This window comes from Lontra canadensis, unplaced genomic scaffold (genome assembly GCF_010015895.1).
Source record: "Lontra canadensis isolate GAN:19392208 unplaced genomic scaffold, GSC_riverotter_1.0 scaffold22, whole genome shotgun sequence".
In the NCBI taxonomy this organism is placed as follows: domain Eukaryota; kingdom Metazoa; phylum Chordata; class Mammalia; order Carnivora; family Mustelidae; genus Lontra; species Lontra canadensis.
Genome location: NW_022631016.1, coordinates 656203 through 675130, shown reverse-complemented (window position 1 = coordinate 675130; position 18928 = coordinate 656203). Strand labels below are relative to the sequence as shown.

At 64.2% G+C, this 18928-nt stretch overlaps 1 pseudogene; it reads left to right on the top strand.

Moving 5' to 3' along the window:
• Positions 1 to 6137: 6137 nt before the first annotated feature.
• LOC116870285 lies at positions 6138 to 17102 on the top strand (annotated as a pseudogene).
• The last annotated feature ends 1826 nt before the right edge of the window (positions 17103 to 18928 follow it).

The window sequence follows — 18928 nt, the reverse complement described above, 5'->3', positions numbered from 1 at the left end:
GGTGGTCGCCAGGCAGGTCCCTCCCCACAGAGGCAGGCCAGCAGCCGGAGGGTGAGTGGCCAGTGGCCCAGAGCCCCAGCACTTTATAGGGAACCTTTGGCACCTTGCCCCAGGCGCCTGGCGTCAGCAGATCTGACGGCCAGTCCGCCCCAGCTGTTAATGCCTTATCTGCAGAGGCTCGGCGGACCCTCGGAAGCAGCTCCGCGGGTGCCAGCCAGCCCCTCCCGCTGTGTAAACGCCCGAGTCTGCCGGCCCCCACCCCCCAGGGTGCTCCGGGGCCAGACCCACACCCCCAGCTCGATAGCCTGACGGACTCAGCGGGACGCTGCTCCTCCCCGACCCCGGGATGCTCTCTCGTGGCCACACCCACCACCCCGCAGCAGAGGGCAGCCCGGAGCGGCCCTGTCTCCCCAGCTCTCTGCCAGCACGCTGACTGCTGGGGCATCCCTGAGCCCCCATCCCAGTCCAGGACATGAGGGGGACCCTGGGCCCTGGGAGCAGCCCACTGCCCTGTTCACACCAAGCTTGGGGCTGCCCAGACCTCTCCTGGGCCAAGCTCTGGCATGTGGGGACCCAGAGCTATTGTGGACTCAGGGCCTCTAGGACTCGGGGACCCAGACTGGTCTCCAGGGCTCTCTGGCCCACGGACTTCCCCGAGGCATCACCCATCCGCCACCCAGCCTCTCCCTGGGGCCGCTGGATTCCCTTGCATTCAGTGCCTTGTGTGGGGCAGCCCCCCACATCCCCGAGCTGGGTGGCGGGGCCTGCAATGGGAAGTGGGGTCTTGGCCCCCAGAACGGTCAGGCAGGGAGACACACGGAAGCCAGCCGCATGTGCGGATGGCAGCGTGGCCTCTACTCGGTGCCCTCGGGGGCAAGGCTGGGGGGCCAGAAGAGAACCCCGCCCAGGGTTTTGTGTCTGAGCAGAGACTGAAGGCAGAGCAGGGACCTTGGGGTGAAGGTCGTGTGCAGGGATGGCGGGTGCCCCTCCCGACTCCGTTCCCGAAACCCCACCGCAGTCCTGGCCGCCCGCCGGGCGCCGCGCCTCTGCTGAGTGGCCACGCAGTACCGGCCCGCCCACAGGACTTTCCCCGGCAACGCCCGTCCCCGGCCTCCGACCCGCTTTTGGGGTCAGCGGCGCACCAAGCTCTCCCTGCCACCCGGTCCTTCCCAGGGGGATGGGCTCTGTCACGGTGACTGTCTGCTTGTCAGGCTCCCTGGGCACCTGTGCCACTGGACAATAACATCCCCAAGGCTGGGCACTGTCTGCCCTGACCCCGACCCCACCCCGTGAGACTGGTTGACACTGACATCTGAGGGTTGTTCGCGTGAGGACGGTGAGGACGGGCGAGGGCCACTCAGAGAGGGGTGAGTTCAGGAATCTGACCTTTGCCTCAGGACAGGGGGACAAGGGAAGGGTGGAAGCCGGAAGGGAGGGACCAGGTCAGAATTTAGGGGCATCTGGTTCCCAAGATGACGATGCAGGCCAGGCAGGCGGAGTCCTCCGCAGAGACAGAGACGGAGGGAGAGACGCGGAGGGAGACCCAGAGATGGAGGGAGAGACAGAGACGGAGGGAGAGACGCGGAGGGAGACCCAGAGATGGAGGGAGAGACAGAGACGGAGGGAGAGACGCGGAGATGGAGGGAGAAACAGAGGAACAGAGACAGAAGGTGTCCCAGGCTGGCCCAGGCCCGGGGGAAGGCTTGTGGGGGGCAGGCACAATCTGGAAACAGGGAGGTGTGGCCTGGACCCTGAGGGCAGGTGAAGGGCGGGAGTGAAGGGTCTGGTCCTGGGTCCTGGGTGTGTCCGGAGTGAGAGCCCGCCCCTCCCCTCCCCTCCCCCACAGGAGGCAGAGGCAGGAGTCCAGGTGTGGGGGGAGGGTCCCGGCCCCCCGCAGGCCCTTCCCAGGGGAGTCCCTGAGCCTTGCTCCGTGGGGCTCTCTCTGGAATCCTGCACAGGAATCCAGACCCAGACCGCCTTCCCTGAAGCAGCCAACCCCCCACCGACAAGCCACTGAGCTCTGTCGTCCTCCTCCGCAAGCACAGTCGTCCCACGCAGCTCCGCGGCTCCTTTCCGGGAGGACGTCTGGAAGGCCAGGTGCCTGGGGCTGAGCCTGACCGGACCAGGGTCTCGGCAACAGGAACAGGGGCTGCTGCGGGCCCCCAGGCTCCCTGGCCCCGGACCTGGTGGGGGGCCCCGCAGCAAAGCAGTTCTTGCTCATGAGCGGGGGACGAGATCCTAGAGGAATGCCAACAAGGCTGGGTGTCCGGTGACAGCGCCACAGTCCCTGGGGTGACCTCCATGCTCTGTGTTCCTGGGGGGCAGATGTGGGGTGCAGGCAGGGCTCCCACAGCCCCATTGAGGTGGAGGGCTCTTGCCCCCCTGCTCCCTCCTGTGCTCCTCATGTCAGCTCCTGCTTGTCTAGGAGCAAAGGCCTCAGTGGCCAGAAGGTCCCACCTGACCTGCCTGGACTCTGACCTTGACCCCCCGACTCCAGCCCGAGGTTCCCCTTGGTCACCCCTGACCACCAGGCCCACATCTGTCCCGGGACCTTTGCGCGGCTCCTCCTACCCGTCTTCCTGCAGCATCCACCAGGCCGCTCTCCCTGGCCTCCTGTCATGGCATGGACACAACACGGTGACCTCGGCCCTCCCAGCACCGCGGCCGGCTGGCCCGTCCCCTGCCCCACCTCTGTGCCCCTTTCTACTTTCCTTCCCCTGTTTCGTAGCATCATTTCCTTCGAACGTGAGTTTATTTGTTCTCTAGTTGCTTACATTCTGTCCTCGCAGTGGAGGGGACATCCACGGGCAGGTCGTCGCCTCCTCCTTATCCACCGCGCCCAAGGCCCCGGGACGCTCAGCATCGACCCAGCGAGGGGTCCCTGCGGCGCCACCCCAAGAGGGGCCCGTCCAGGGAGGCAGTGGGACGGAAGCTGGGGCCCCCCCTCTCCACTCCACCCACTGGGGAAGCCCCCGCGGATCCGCGCTCCACGGTCTTGGTGACCGAAGGGCCCTGTGGCTCAGGTGGAGAGAGACTCAAGGAGCCTTTGCGTTCACTACAGCAGTGACTGGAAACAGTCAGGACGCCTGAGGCCGCCGCCCCACCCTGTCCAGGTCCTAGGGCCCACAGGCCTCCCTCCCAGTGGACGGGGGATGGGGGATATTGTGGGCAGCGGCAGCCGCCCACCACAGGCACGTGTCCTGCGGCCGGCGAGGACCCGGGGACAGAGTCCCCACTGGTGACGGGAATGGCACCCGGCCTCCCCAGTGGCGGGTCAGAGGCCCATTCCCGCAGCCCCGTCCTCCGTGGTAGCCCCCTCTCCCGCGGTTGCCGTAGCAACACTTCCCACCAGAGAGGGGGTGCTCGGGAGGCCAGACTCTGTGCCGCACCTGCAGAGACGTGCTCGTGGCTCTGAGGGTCCGCACGGTTTTCCCACTGACCGGGGACGGCCCAGCCCGCCTGGCACAGAGCGTGTGACACACGCGAGGCCGTGGGGCTCGTTCTCTCCCTCGTTGCTCCGACGAACACCGGGTAGGAGGCGAGCGTCCACGGAGGGCGCCGTCATCCGCTTCAGGCCGGCGGGACGGCTTCCGGTCACCTGCGGGTGACGGCGGTTAAGTCAAAAGTTGAGGCGGGATTTCTGCCGTGCAGGGACGGTGCCCCTAACCCCCAGGTTGTGTCAGGGTCACCAGAGTGTGCGTGTGTATATGAGCGACCCCGGCACACTCGCTCCTAATATTATATTTTGAGCATTTTATTAAATTTAAAATTTTAGGGGCTCCTGGGGGGCTCAATCGGTTGAGTGTCTGCCTTTGGCTCAGGTCATGGTCCCAGGGTCCTGGGATCGGGCCCTGCATCATGCTCCCTGCTAGGCGAGGGGTCTGCTTCCCCTCTGCAGCTCCCCCTGCTCATGCTCTCTCTCTCTCTCTCTCTCTCATTCTATCTCAAGTGAATGAATAAAATCTTAAAAAAAAAAAAAAGTCGTCTGCAATCATCTAGACAACTGCAGGTCTTAAAAAAAACTAAAATTTTAAACTAAATTTGCAATTTTATTTATTTCATTTTTTATTACTTTGTATTAAATTTGCCTTTTAAACACCACTTTTTCTGTGGAACACAGGAGTATCCAGTGCGTTGGGGAGACAGTAACGTTGTAGAAAATGTCCGATGCGGCTCCTCTCTGCTGTTTTCCTTTTTCCCTGACGAACGTATTTGTAGGCACATCTATTACTGTTTTACAGGTTAATGAACTTCCGGAAAGCAGGCACACAGAACATTCCAGAAACACCCCCCCGCCTCTGTCCCTTCCCAGGCACTCTCCGCCCTCCCCCAGAGAAACCGCACCGCACACCAGGGTCGGAAGGTCTGCCCCTCCGGCCCGCAGAGGTGCCCACTGCCCCCGTCCTGCAGCCCTTCTCCTGGGGACTCGCCCGGTGCCTGCGGATCTCATCTGCGTTTCCCTGGTGGCCTGACACGGAGCTCCGACCCTACATTTATGGGCATTGGCTAAGCCTCCCTCAAAACACCCCTTCAGACGTCCCCTCTATCCGAATGCTGACCCTTCCTGTCAATCTTCAGGATGCCTCGGAAGCTTCCAGAACGCGGGCGTCACAAGCGTCTTGCCCCTCGCAGCCATGGGCCTTCCCAGACCGTCCCCGGCATCTGCCACCAACAGCTGCATCTGTTCCTGCCCTCGCACGGGCCCCGTCTGCTGCCACGTCGCGAAGACCCGCTCACGCCTTATTCTAGAAGCGTCAAACAACGAGGCAGCTCGCCGGTCGCATGAGGACACAGGGCTGTTTGCTCTGAATGCTGCTGTCCCCACCGTCCTCGGGCCACTCTCGCCACAAAGCCGCTCGTCCCTCCGCCTCCCGCGCTGGTCCGTCAGCCGCTTGAGCCCGTGGGGCCCGGGCAGGGGTCTGCACCCCTTGGCCTCACGGCAAGGTCCGCACGGTGGGAGGGCTCCCCGTGCCGCTCCTGAGGCCTGTGCCCTCCCTGCGGGGACCCCGGCACCCCGCCTGCAGCGCCTGGGGACCGAACCTCCAACCGTGGGGCAGCTTCTCACCCACGAAGGGAGAAAATCCGTCCCCGGGGGAGGGGCCTACGAGGCCTCTCGTGGCTGCGGTGCGAGGCCTGGGCGCTCGCAGGGCCGTGGTGGTTGCGGTGGTCGCGGTCGCCCTCCTGTGGCTCCTGCGCAGCCGCCGGGCCTCCCGACAGCTTCGCGTCCTGACCTTACCGCAACAGCCGTTTCTAACCCTTTCGGGGGTTGAGTTTTACAGAGAACCTCAGTACAAAGTGACCCCGGAAGTGCGGGTTTCAGTCCGTCTGTCCCCATCCTTTTGCCTTTTACTCTCTTCCTCTTCCTGCCTTCCTGCGGGTGGGACGCCGGAGCCCCTTGAGTGGGGAGGAGCTTCCAGTGCTTCCCCGCGGCCCTTGAGGGCGCGCAGACGTCTGTACACACGGCCCCTGCCCTCCCGGGACCGGGGGGCCCTTTCTGTCCCCTGAAACGACGTCCCAGAGGGATGAGAGCCACGGCCCAGGACGCGCTCCCTGTCCAGGGAGCTCTCAGCGCACAGCAGCGAACCCTGGACGTCGGTTTCCCCATGGAACCCCCACTCCTTTCCGCCGCAAGCCAGGCCCCGGCCTTTGGGGTCCTTTGTCAGGAACAGTGCCCACCCGCAGAAGTGCTCTCCTGAATTCTGGAGTTGATTACGGGTTCTTCTCCTTCGCTCTCTCGTTGTGGTAATTTCACAGCTCGACTTTTTAAAAAGATTTTATTTATTTATTTATTTATTTATTTGACAGAGAGAGACACAGGGAGAGAGGGACACACGCAGGGGGAGTGGAGAGGGAGAAGCGGGCTTCCCGCCGAGCAGGGAGCCAGACGCGGGGCTCCATCCCAGGACCCTGGATCATGACCTGAGCCGAAGGCAGACGCTCACCGACTGAGCCCCAGACTCCTGACAGCTTAATTTTTAAAACATGGAAGGTCCTACATCCTTGGAGCAATCCCAGCTGTCCGTCGCGCACGATCGTCCGTACCCCTGGATTCCGTTCGCACAGACGAACCGGGAGCGTTTCCGTCTCCTCCTTGGCCATGTGAGTCCATCCGCGGTCCGACTCCGCATCTAGGCCGGATGGCGGTGCGGGAGCGAGGCGGCCGGGCGCGGGTCCCCAGCGCAGACGTGGGCCGCACGTGGCTCCACAGATGTGCCGAGTGTCACACCCGCCAGCAGGAAGAAGAGCCTTCTCACGGCGCCGCCACCGACAGCAGAGACTCTCGCCTCAACATTCTGCTACTGTCCTGGGGTTAAACACGTGCAGCCCACGTGGGCCCCGCACCACGGACTCCGTCCTTCATCAGTGTCGGGGTCTGTCTGTCCAGGTTTTATTTCAGCAGGGAACACGTTCCGCATTAAGTATTTTTCACATCAGTCTTAGGAGAGGCTGTCCCACCTTTCAGATCAATGGAGAACAGGTGAGGCCTCCTCACGTGTGGGGCAGGGAGCCAAAGTAAGAAGCCCTGCTCCTGGGTATCCCCCAGGGCACAGGACAGCGCCCCAAAGCCCTGGGGGCAACAGGCATAGCCTGGGGATTGGTTATCAGTGACACACCCCCAGGGACAGAAGTCCTCAGGGCAGGCGGGCAGGTGAGGGCGGGGCCCAGCGGGCCCAGCAGGTGAGCAGGTGGCGTGGGCACAGGAGGGAGCAGGTGAGGGAGGGCACATCAGGGCAGACGCTGGGCTGTCCCGTGATCTCCGAAGTCATTAACCTTTGTCTTCAACGGGGATGGGGCTGTTTGTTTTCCTGAAGGAGCAGAGTTACTGAGTAGTCAGAAGTCACGTGAAGGGATGTTTGATGTCCCCCTGCCCCCATCCCCGCCCCCAAGCCTGCATTCATGGACTTCTGGGCCTAGAGTTAAGCTCTAAGGGCCACCCCCCCAACACTCTGATATTCCGTGTCTCCTCTGCCCCTGTCTTCCCAGGGGGGAGAGGGAGCAGGGCACTCTCTGAGGGGACAGGCGGCCACAGGGAGCTAGGGGGGCCGGGGAGAGAGACTGAGACACAGAGTCTTGGTGCCCAGCTGTCCTGTCCCCTTGCACCTGCCGCCACTAGCAGGTGCATTGGCAGAAGGCTCCATGTTCCAAATGCCACACTCATGGCGAGCAGGGACGCCCAGCTCCCACCCCCACCACAGTGCAGCTCCCCATGGAGCCGGCCAGCACAGTGACCCTGGAGTCCCCTCCCTGCCTGCCTGTTTACTGCTGAGTCTTCACCGACATGTCAGGGGGATCGGCTGGGAGGGAGGCGGGGGAGGGGGTGAGTTGGCCTTTGTTGTGACAGGAGGGGGGGGAGTGGGCGGGGCACAGAGCTTCCAGGACCTCCAGGGGAGGGGGAGGAGCCCAGGGTCCACCCTGCAGAGAACCTCCCCTTTGATTATTTATTTATTTATTTTTAAAGATTTTATTATTTATTTGACAGACAGAGATCACAAGTAGGCAGAGGTGGGAGGGGTGAAGCAGGGTCCCTGCTGAGCAGAGAGCCCGATGCGGGGCTCGATCCCAGGACCCTGAGACCATGACCTGAGCTGAAGGCAGAGGCTTAACCCACTGAGCCACCCAGGCGCCCCAAGGCCTTCGCTTGACGGCCCAAGGTCGTGTTGTCAGGTAACAGGACGCACGTGTGTACTTTGAGAACTATCGTGATCACGAAAGTAACACGTTTTTGGAACATAGTTGGAAAGGGCACAGGAGCTGCGAAAAAGGCATTTTCTTCGGACACCTGCGTGTGCACCCAGGACTACAGATCTGTGGTGACCCCCACTCCCAGCGGGGGTCGGTGGGCACAGTGCACTTCGCGTACGAGCGCGTCCCGTCCCGTCAAACTCACAAGCCCTGGAGAGGGGCCTCACGGGGACCGTCACCCGTTTTCCTCCCACCGGCCGTCCTGGCGTTGGGCTGTACTGTCCATGCTGCCGCAGGCCCCGTCTCTGAACCTGTGGACAGAGTTTCCTAGGAGGAACTTACTAGATTAGAGGCTACGGAAGCCGCGTTCTGAGAAGATCCTGAAGCAGGAGCAGCTCTTTCACTAGCCCCTGGCAGGGCCGGCATCATCTTAACTTTGGCCGGTGTAGCAGTAGGAACGGGATCCCATGGGCATTGGGTGTGCATCTGGCTCCTGCTGACCCTAAGTTTCTCGGGGACCTTGGTTACTCACTCGAGTGCTTCCATCACATGTCGCAGAGCCCCTTCTTCCAGGGTTGGGGTCCCTGGCCAGTATTCTGAGCCTCAATCCCCTCCTCCCTGTGGGGTCGGATTCCGGGCGGGGCCTCTCCCGACCTCTCGGCACATCACGATGAGCCCACAAGTCCCCTGTGGCGGGTTTCCCTGAGCTGCGGTTCATCAGCTCGCCGGGCCAGCCTCTGGGGGGAGACGCCGCCGCTCGGCGGGAAAACACCCCGAGGCTGGAAAGGAGGGACTCCCAGCTGTGGACACGGAAGTCCACGTCCCCACTGGAGCTCAGCTTGATCAGAACAAGGCCCAGAAGGCGGGGAGTCTGGGTCTGAGGACGGCAGGAGACCCAGATGGAGGGAGGCCCAGCCAGATGGGAGGACCGCTGGGAGGCAGCCTGGCCCGGCGACAGCGTGCATCGAGCTGCGAGAGCTGTTCCGGCCCCAGGCCCCAGGGAGGGATGAGACCCTCGGTTAGACCCTCGGTTAGCCTGGAGTGGCACCTGCCCCCGGGGGCTGGAAATACGGACCCAGAGGCAGCGTGCAGCAGAGACTGGGACCATGGAGAGGGCAGAGCCCGGGGCTGCCCCGTGTGGCCGCTGGGCCCTGCGCTGGACTCAGAAAGACTGGACACTGCCAGCAAAGGCAGGGTCTGCCTGGGGCGCCCCGTGCAGGGGAGTGGGGACGCCACGGATGACGGAGCCCAGATCTCAGGCGGGAACTTCTCGGCGGCTCTGGGGGCTCCCGACAGGCTTCACGTCTCCTCTGGAATTTCAAATGAGGCTCAGTGAGGATATTCAGTCTCCAAAGCGTGGGATGCTGTGAGGAGAGGGGGGCAGGGACGGCGGCCCCCTGCCCTGCACCTGCTGCTCCCCTCACACAGAGCCCCTGCAGGAGGGTGGCAGGATCAGCCCCTTCCATGCACCCGAGGAAACGGAGTCCTGGGGATGCGGAGCCTCCAGGCGGGAGGCAGAGTCAGGACCAGGCTCTGGCTTCCTCCCTCCCCACGGCTGCCATGAGGCCCTGCTGTCCTGACAAGGACGTCCAGCTGCGCTCCCAAAGGCTCCACCTCCTCCCCACTGAGGGGCTTCAGGGCCCATCGAGGACCCACGGGGGGGCGGGGGTGCTGCTTGGTGAAAGGGCCCAGACCCCAGACCAGGGGCTCCAAGCCTTCCCCTGCAGTCCAGGAGACAGCAGCACCGGGGTCCAGGGGTCCCTGACCTGTCGGGGGGGGTCCTCACATCCGTCCACCCACCCCCAGGGCCTTCGGGGGTAGCGGCAGCCTCCATGCTCAGCCCCAGCCTGCGGCCACGAGCCCCTCCCGCTCAGGGCATTCCCAGAAACCAGCCAGATTGTTCTCCAGGGACACCCGGGATTAACCATCAACCTGAGAAAACGACATCTCAGTGGACTGCCAGCCAGTACTTTTCCAACAGGCCCTGGACGTTGGTCCCCACCTAGTGTCCCCAAGGAAAAACCCCAAGGTGCCGAGGCAGGAGCCGGGCTGCGTGTGACATCCGGGAATCCCACCTTTGCACTGGTGACCCTCTGGGGGCCCCCACGCAGCACCCTGCAACACACGCTCCGTCCTCCCGCTTCAGACCCCTCCTCCCCAAACCTCCTGCCCCCTCCCCAGAGCAGGCTGGGGGTCTTTAGGCCTTACACCTTCCCCACCCCCAAAAGCCAGCCCCCTCCCACACTCGAGCTGCTCAGTGATGCCCCGAATCCCTCCTCAGACCCTGAGGAATGAGCCCAGGGTCCCAGCCCGGGGTCAGCCAGCCTGACCCTGAGGGACCCAGCCCGGGCTGCCCCTACTCCCTCCCACCTTGGGATCGTAGGTGCATCCAGACGACACAGGTCCGGGGAGGACTGCCGGGCCGGAGCCCACACGTTGGTGCGTTTGTGCTGGTGAGCTGAGTGGGGTCTCCCGCGCGCCTGAGTCGACCATCCGTGTCGCGGGACAGCTGCACCTGAGCAGGGTTGGTCCCTAGAAGGACATTTGGCTCGAGGCTCCTTGTGGACCTTCGACAGTCCAGGTGGGCCAGTGGTGCAAATGTGCTCTTGGGAGCAGAGTTCACGGGTCACCATAGCCATTGTTTGGGAACTGTCGCTCCAGGGCCTGTCCCGAGAGCTGAGCTGTCCTCACGCTGTCACCGTGTGGACTGGTGTCCTTGTGGACTTGCTGGGACAGCATACGACTCCCACATGCCTCTGTCCTTCTTTGATGAAGGGGCCATAATGGAGCAAAAGGGGGCTTGTGTCTCCACTGACATGCTCGTGGGTAGATCTCCCAGGACCTGCGGCACAACAGCCCGGGGCAGCTGTCTTGTCCAGTGCTGACTGAGCCCCTCCTGACTGCCCTGTCCATGCAGGGGCCCTGTGTTCCCAAGGGGGCAGCAAATACCCACTGTGGGCCCCTCCTGAGCCGGCGGAAGCGGGCAGGGGCGGAGAGGGGTCGGTGAGGAACCCCCGGGCCCCCACATTCAAGGATGACCAAGGGAGTCAGGTTCGGAGCGCGGGCTAGAGGAGGGGGCAGGGGTTGGGCGAACGGGGCAGGAGTTCGTCACCCCGAGGGTGGGAGTCACTCCGAGCTGGGAGGCAGAGTGAGGAGACCCCTCGGAGATGCAGGCTGCAGGGGGCATGGAGGGAGGAGGCAGGGGAAGGCCTGGTCGAGGGAGGGAGCACCATGGGTGGGCTTCCTTGGGGTGCTGATGAGACCCAAGATGGACAAAGGAGTGGGCTGAGAAGACTTCCCGGTCCCTGAAGATGCAGCCGCCCCCCTGCGGGGCACAGGTGCGGCAGGTGTCGCTCACGGGCGCCCCGTGGCTGCCGGAGACACAGAGCAGGAGGCGGCTGGGCTGGGGGTCGGGTGACCCGGGTGAGGGTGCCGGCGACTCGGAGCCGGAGCGGGTCTTGAAACGGCCGTGGGCGAAGAGGGGAGCTTCGCCCTGGGAGGGCTCTGGGCAGAGCGTCCTCTGCCTGCATTAGACGGGGCCTCTCCCAGAAGCGGAGGGGAAGGACCGGGAATTCGTCAGGGTACAGGCGGGAGCTGGGTGCTCTGCCCACCTGCTCGGGGGGGGCAGAGAGGGGTGGGCCTGGGCATCCAGAGCTCAGACCCCAAATGCCCCAGCAGGCTGTCAGGAGCTGCCGGCTGCTCAGGGCGTGTGGACGTCTTCCACTGAAAGGCTGAGGCAGAGGAGGGGGTAAATGAAGCAGGGGCTCCTGGGGACCGTCGTGCAAGGCCGAGGGTCAGAGGGCACCCCTGGGGGACCCATGGGGCCGGCCCGGCACGTTCAGGAAGCTCGGAGGAGGGAGGCAAGAGGGGTACCACTACTCCTGCTGCCCTTCTGCCAGGCTGGATCGAAGGTTGGGGCTTGGGAGAAGTTTCTAGAGCATGAGGACAGGTGAGGGCATCGGCGGGAGGTCAGAGATGGAGATGAGTCTATCCGGCTGTCAGGCCCTGAGGCAGGCTGGCTGGGGTCCAGCTGGGGACAGGCCAAGGGCACTGAAGCCGTGAGCGGGCCAGGCTGACTTGGTCCTGAACTCCGGGTGGGACCTGGGCTGGGGGTCAGATTGGACACAGGAGCGGAGGCTGGACTTGGGGCAGGACCAGTGTCGGGTGTGGCCTTGGAGGGCGGCCAAGGTTCAGAGGGCAAGGTCACTGGCTGGGAGGCTCAGAGGGCGGGGTGGGCAATGCCTGAGTCCGCTCTGTGGCCATGGGAGGAGCCAGGACAGTTGTCCCTTAGTCCGAGGGCCTGGCCATAGTCTCCTGAGGAGGGACCCGACTCAGGGGTTGGAGGTCAGAGGAAGGAAGAGGGGTTCGTGGGCCATGGTTTGGGAAAGGCAGGGTCAGTGACGGCTGGGGGAGCAAGGCAGAGACTCCATCCTAAAGTCCAAGCAGCTGGGAGAGGAACAGCGTCCGGACACACCGCTTCCTCACGTTCTCAGCCACGCCGCCCTGAGCGGGCGCGCGCCCCAGCTCTCTGCATGGTCAGCAGCCCCAGCCCTGTCCCCAGGTGCAACCACCTCGCTCGCCTCAGGTGAGAGGTGCCAGAGCGGTCCCCTGGCCCTCTGCCGCCCAGAGATGGGTGCGGCCTCCCCCCTTCCCCGTGGTCTGGCCCCGGCTGCTCTGTCTGGGGTCGGATGTCCAAGCCCGACTCGCCGGCTCACCTTGGCCTCAGGGCACGGCCTGACCCCACTGGAGACGCTAAGTCACTTTAGCCCAAACTGTAAAGCAAAGCAACGACCAGCTTCAGTCCGGCCTTAGTGCTTGCCGCTCAGGAGACATCGCCAGGACTGATGTGGGAAGAGGGACGAGCCCTCCGAGGGGGGAGGAGGCGTGTACAAAGGCCAGAACCACAGGCTTACCGTCGTTGCCGAAGCAGCACGGCTGGCGTGGGCAGGCATCACTCCCGCTGGTCTCCACCGCCCAGGTCTTCGGGCCAAGCGCTGGCTGGGAGCTCGGGGACACAAGTCTCACTCACGCCGGCAGCGGCCGGTGACAGCTGGCACGCACGCCCTCGGAAGACTCGGGTCCAGGCACGGGCCACTGGGCCGCACTTCCGGCCGACGCTCCTGGCTGCGCCCTGGACACGGGGGTTCCCGCAGGCACAGCTCGGAGCCCTGGCCCTGGGAGGCCCAGAGGCGATGCCAGAGCCAGCGAGTGAAACCCCGAGCACGCAGGGACGGCCTGCACGGTGACGGGCACAAGCCTCCCACAGGGGCTCCAGGGGCTCCTGCGGCCTCCAGCTACTCGCTGCAGAGGTGGAACCCGGGACCGTGGAGACAGAGGACACAGCTTCCACACACCCCCACCGAGGGAGGGTCTCGGGCTTATTACCGACAAATCCCAGCAACCTGCAGGGACGTGATGAACCAGGGAATGGGGCCGCAAGGAGGCAGAGAGGGACCCGAGGAGGGGAAAGGGGCCCCAGGATGGGGAAGGGGGTCCTGAGGAGGGAGAGGGGGCCCTGAGGAGAGGATAGGGGGGTCCTGAAGAGGGAGAAGGCGGTCCTGAGGAGGGGAGGGAAGCCTGAGGAGGGGGAAGGGGTCCCGAAGAAGGGAAGACGGACTTGAGGGGGAAGGGGTCCTGAGGAACCAAGGTGCCAGACATGCTAATGAGGCCTTCCAGCGTGTGACCCCCACGGGTTGGGGGGGAGGCGGGGTGCAGGGCTGAGGCCGCCCAAATTCCTTACCACTGAGTCAGGAGGAATAACAGCTCTGAGCTGTTTTCCTCCAGCTTTGGATGGTTTGTTTGGCAGAGATAAGTGAAGGGAGGGTCTGGAGGTGGTCCCAGGAGAACAATTAGAACCAGAAGCCCCCAGGCGAGTGGGCAGCTGCCTGGTGACCTTACCGCCCAGGCAGGTCAGGGGGGCCACTCTGGAGTCCCGCCTAGCAAGAGATAGGCAAATGGGGGCCCACGGGTGACAGTCCCACAGGTGATAGTCTCAACCCCAGAGACACTGCTGTCATTCCAAGTCTGCAGAGAGAGTCAGGCATTGCTGGAAGGAGGAGACCTGGGCCCCTGGCTGGAGTCACGAGTCTGCAGACGTCCAGTCCCAGCTACCGCGGGATTCCCGTGTCAGTGACAGCGGCGGCCTCCACGGCCGCACTCGGGAGAGAGTGCTTATAGAGGTCCTGGAGATCGGCCTTGGGTCCTGGGCCATGTCCCCAGGGAGAGGTAGTCACGGAGCTCCTCGGACACAGAGGGGCTGCCCCCTCCAGGGCAGAGCAGAGAGGGCTCACCAGGGAGACCCCGTGGGGACAGAAACCCCCATCGCAACCCAGCCACACCCAGAACGAGATGTGTGTGACGTGGGTGACCAGATCCCCAGAGTGGAAAAAAGAGACTTGGATGAAATAAGCCGGGTCTCATTCAGGTCCTCTGCCTGGTGGATACTCCCCGGGGGCGGGGGGGGGGGGGGGGGGGCTGGCTTCCCGCTCCCTGCCGGACCCCTGAGGCGGCTGCCCCAGCTGTGCGTAAGAGGTTCTTAAACTATCGCTGCTGGGAGGAGGGAAGCAGCCCCGGAGGGAGGGCCTTGCCCCAGCCTGTGGCTTCCCAGGGAGCGGGGAAGCACCCTGACTCTGTGCCCCCAGCGCCCACGCTGCACCCCCATGGAACGGCAGGTGGGATGACTGGAGCCTCAGCAGCCATCCTGGGCCAAGGGAACGCTGCTGCGGGTGGACAGTGAGTCCGCGGGTCAGGAGGGGCCTGAGTCCCTGACCACGCAGCCCTGCCCCAGCCCTGGGCCCCTCTGTGGCTTCACGGGGAGCAGGAGAGAAATCTGCTCCGGGTGGGCTGAAGGCCCTGGTGGGGGCGGAGCAGGGGGGTGTCCCTGCGAGCCTCTGCTCCCCGGGAACAAGGTCACCTCGCTGACAGCAATGTCCGGACAAACCAGCAGAGGGCACAAACGGGCAGAGAAAACGAGGTCACGCTTGCCCACACCGGCGGGGTCCCACATGCACACGCGCCGACACGTCCGCGTGACTCCCCCACATTCAAGTTCACAGACGGGCTGATGAAGGCCCTTCAGATCTACCCCTGCCGGAAGTCGCGGCCGTGGGGATAAGGTGGTGGAGTTTTGGGGGGGTTCCTGCTTCCTCAGTCGGCGCGGGGGCAAGCCCATAATTGAGGACCAGGTCACCTTCTGTTGCGGGCCACTTGGTCGTGTGCCGGGCCCCGGGAGGGACACCTGTCACGTCAGGGGGACACAGCTGGCCTGGAGGCTCAGGAAATGCCGCCAACTCCACATCCTCCCAGGAAAAAGAGACTCGGATGAAACAAGCCTGGTCTCATTCAGGTTTTACACGCAACCGTTTCTAACAATTAATAGCACTTACCCTTGTTCCAGTATTTTTTTTTAAAGATTTTACCTATTTATTTGTCAGAGAGAGAGAGCACAAGCGCGGGGAGGGGCAGAGGGGGAAGCAGGCTCCCCGCTGAGCAGGGAGCCCGATGCGGGACTCGATCCCAGGACCCTGGGATCATGACCTGAGCAGAAGGCAGAGGCCCAACCCACTGAGCCACCCAGACACCCCTTGTTCCAGTATTTCTGAAGATCATTATGAAATGATACTCAGCTTCTGTCTCTGTCTGTCTCTCCGTCTCTCTACGTCTCTGTCTCTCTGTCTCACTGTCTCTCTACATCTCTGTCTCTGTGTCTCTATCTCTCTGTCTCCCTACATCTCTGTCTCTCTTTGTCCCTCTACACCTCTGTCTTTGTCTCTGTCTCTCTGCATCTCTGTCTCTGTCTCACTGTCTCTCCACGTCTCTGACCCTATCTCTTTGTCTCTGTCTCTCTAGACTCTCTCTGTCTCTCTCTCTACATCTCTGTCCCTGTCTCACCATCTCTCTCTGTCTCTGTCCCTGTCTCTCTGTCCCTGTTTCTCTCCCAGCCAGCCCTCCTGGGAGGGGACTGGGGGTGCTGCAGTGGACAGGACAGTGTCCCCGCGGAGGGAAGGCTCAGGCATTGGGCCCTGGGGAGACAAGGAGGGAAAGCAGGTGCCTGGCCCAGGGGCCTGAGGCAGGAGAGCGTGGGCTCCGGGAGCTCCTGCAGGGGTGAAGCTCCTGCCTGCCCAGCACCGTGTCCGCAGGGGCGACCAGAGCCTACCTGGGCTGGTGCGCGTCAGCCTGGGGTCCTTGGGGCCAGGAAGGGTGAGGGCCTGCCTGCAGGTCTGCTCACACGCGGAGCCCTGGCCCCAAGCCCACACCCCGCACACCTAACTGCTTTTTGTACACTTCTGCTGGCTCTGTACCGTGGTTGTGCTTCCTGCCCAGGCAGTGAGGCCGGCGGAGGGCAGGCTCAGGTCCCACCACTGCCCAGGTGCCCCCGGGACCGGGCGCAGCTATGCCAGGCGTCAGGGCGGGGCCTGGCCGGTCCTGCATGTGCGCTGCCCCCCGGGGCCCTCAGGCAGGTGTCTGCGGCCCACGGGCTCCCCCTGGCCCCGCTCCGGTCCCTTTCCACCCCCAGGCTCTCTAGAACGGGCCTGGCCCCTGGGGAGGCTGGTGGGTAGCCCCTCACCCTGGATTATCTCAGACGGGCCCACTTTCTGCATGGGGGTGCCTCTCTTCGTCCACGTAGGGGCTCTGAGGGCCCCTGCTATTCCCTCCCGTGCTGGTGCCACGGTGGGCGCTGGAGGCAGGACGGGGCGGGTGGGCCACAGGCAGGGATGTGTCACAGACTCCCCAGAATGGGACAGGGAGGGCGCCTCGAGCAGCTGCTGTGGGGACGGCCGGTGGGGACTGATGGCATGGGAGGGAGCCTGTGTTCACTGCCTCCCCCAGGATGTCACAGAGGCAGGGTCTACAGGGGCAGGACCCAGGGCCTGCAGACCTGGGAGGGCCTGGTCAGGTCCTTCTCCAGAACCGGGGTGGCCCATGGCTTCAAGGGTTTGTCCCCGCTCATCCCAGGGTGGCTTCTGCGTGTCCTGGGAGAGGGCACGGCCCTGCACAGGTTGTACGTCTTCGAGAGACCCCCGCGCCCTCCAGAGCCATGTGGTCAGGGGCTGCAGGGAAGGCTCTGGAGGGCGACCAAGTGTCGGGAGGGGCTGCTGAAACTTGTCCTTCCGCCTTCGGAAGCCCCCGGAGACAGGGGAGGGGTGGTCGGTGGACAGGGGAGCCCGGAGCTGAGCACACACCCAGGGCCCTTCTCAGGAAGCAGGTCAGCCAGGGCGGCCACTGAGAGTGGGCAGGGAGGGCGGGCGCGGTGGGAGGGGGTCTGGGCACAAGTCACTCCGAGGCAGCCGGCCCTCAGCCTGTCCCTCCCGCTTCAAACACGGCATGAGCCACTGATCGAGGGCCAGAAGAGAGACACCACCTTCTTTGCACATGTGGCCCTTGGCCATCAGGGACATTCCTGTGACCTCTCTGTCTGCCTTCCAGGTGTGCTCCTGTGCCTTGGGGCTCGTGTCCAAGACCAGCCAGGCCTGCTGCAAGAGCCCTGTGGTGGGGGCTGCCCTGGCCTCCCCAGCCGGGGGGATGGGGCCATGGGGGACACAGCGTCCACAGCCGGTGGCGCCTGAAGGTGCTTGGCTCCCCATGCATGTCTGACCCTTCTGCTCTGCTCCCAGGTATCACAGTTCCTTCTGGGGGATCCTTGCATTCTGGAACATTCCACCTTAAGGAAGGTGACCCAAGCTCCAGAGAGCATCCACGGCCTCCCACAAAGTCTGAGCTTGAAGGGAGCCAGATCCCTTGGGACAGGGGGGATGGGAGGGCAGTAACCAGCTGGTGGGACACGGTGTGTGCCATGGATGCAGGTTCCTCAGTAACAAACTTGCAGATGGGGAGGCCGGGAGACCCACCCCGGCCCGGGTCAGCCCACAGCAGGGCCCCCTCGCCCCCCAGGCTGGTGGGACGAGGCTCAGGCCAACTGCTGTCCCCTCGGCCTGGAGACCAGGAGACCAGGGCTGAGGCCTTGGACGGAAGACATTGAGCGAAGCCCGGAGGAATGAAGGCTGGAGGCAGGACCGTCCGGGGAAGGCCTGGTGTGGGGGCTTGGATGCAGGCAAAGTCAGGAGCCGGCGGGTGGCGGACGTGCGCCTGGGGTGAGGGAGGCGCACACTAGCCCAGCCCGAGCACCCAGTGGGCAGCCCTGCTGGTCGGGGGCCAGGCACCAGCAGGTCCTGGGGATGGGCGTGAAGGCCCCCGCAATGCTGATAGGCCGACTGTCAGGAAGAAGGACCCCCACAGCGCTCCCCGGAGGCTGGGGCACCTCCAATGCAGTGTCTGCTGCGCAGGGCCCTGGGCACAGTCTGCTGTGTGCCTGCCCCGCCTGTGGCACAGGTAACTCCGTGCCCCCCCGACCCATGCAGAGCAGGCTGGGAGCAGGAGGGGCCTGTGCCCCTGTGTCTCCACGGCTCCGGGCCGCCCTCTCTGCGCATTTCCCGGTGCTGGTCTTGTCCCCTGGCCTCTTCCGCGTTGGAGTAGACCCACCCAAAGACGCCGCTGTGGCCCAATGATCTCCGTAAAGACCCCTACCCAAACAGCGCAGGGACTGGGGAGAGCAGCAGTCGGGCGGTGATACTATGAAACAGGTTTCTCACCTCCAGATAATCTGCAGCTCCGACTTACTCCACAGAAGACCTGTGATCCCATGGGGCGCCCGGTGCCTCCCCAGGGTGAGGGCAGCGACCGCACCCCAGCACCCACGGCTCCCGGACCTGCTCAGAGCCGCTGGAGGGACGCCTGGGGCACTGGATCCCGCCCACTGGCAAGACCCCTTGCTTGGGGCTGAGACGTCTTGAGCGCCCGGATCCCCGTATCCTACTATTCCGACCTCGCCGACGCCCCCAGCACGTGGAGCGTGGCCGTTCCCATGGCTGCAGCGCCAGCATGGGAGCTCTCTGTCGGATGACTGTGGCCAGTGCACGTGTTCTGGTCTCCTGGGTGTCCTTCCAAGTTCCCAGGGGGCCCCTCGTGTCCCAGGCCCAAGCCCTCCATCCCCTCTTGGGAGCGAGAGTTCTCACAAGCCCTCAGAAGATGCCAGGTAACCCCATACCCGTCCTGGGACAGGGACCCCTGCCCTACCGACTGAGGGGACTGCACCAGCCGCAGGTCCCTGCCCTTGGACTGGCCGTGGCGCGGGGTGGGGCGCGCTGGGCTCGTCTGGTCCTGCCTGGGCTGAGGCAGGCAGGGATACAGGCCCATCCTCCCCACCAGGCTGGCCGGCCGGCCTGCGAGCGTTTGGCTTCTCGGGTGG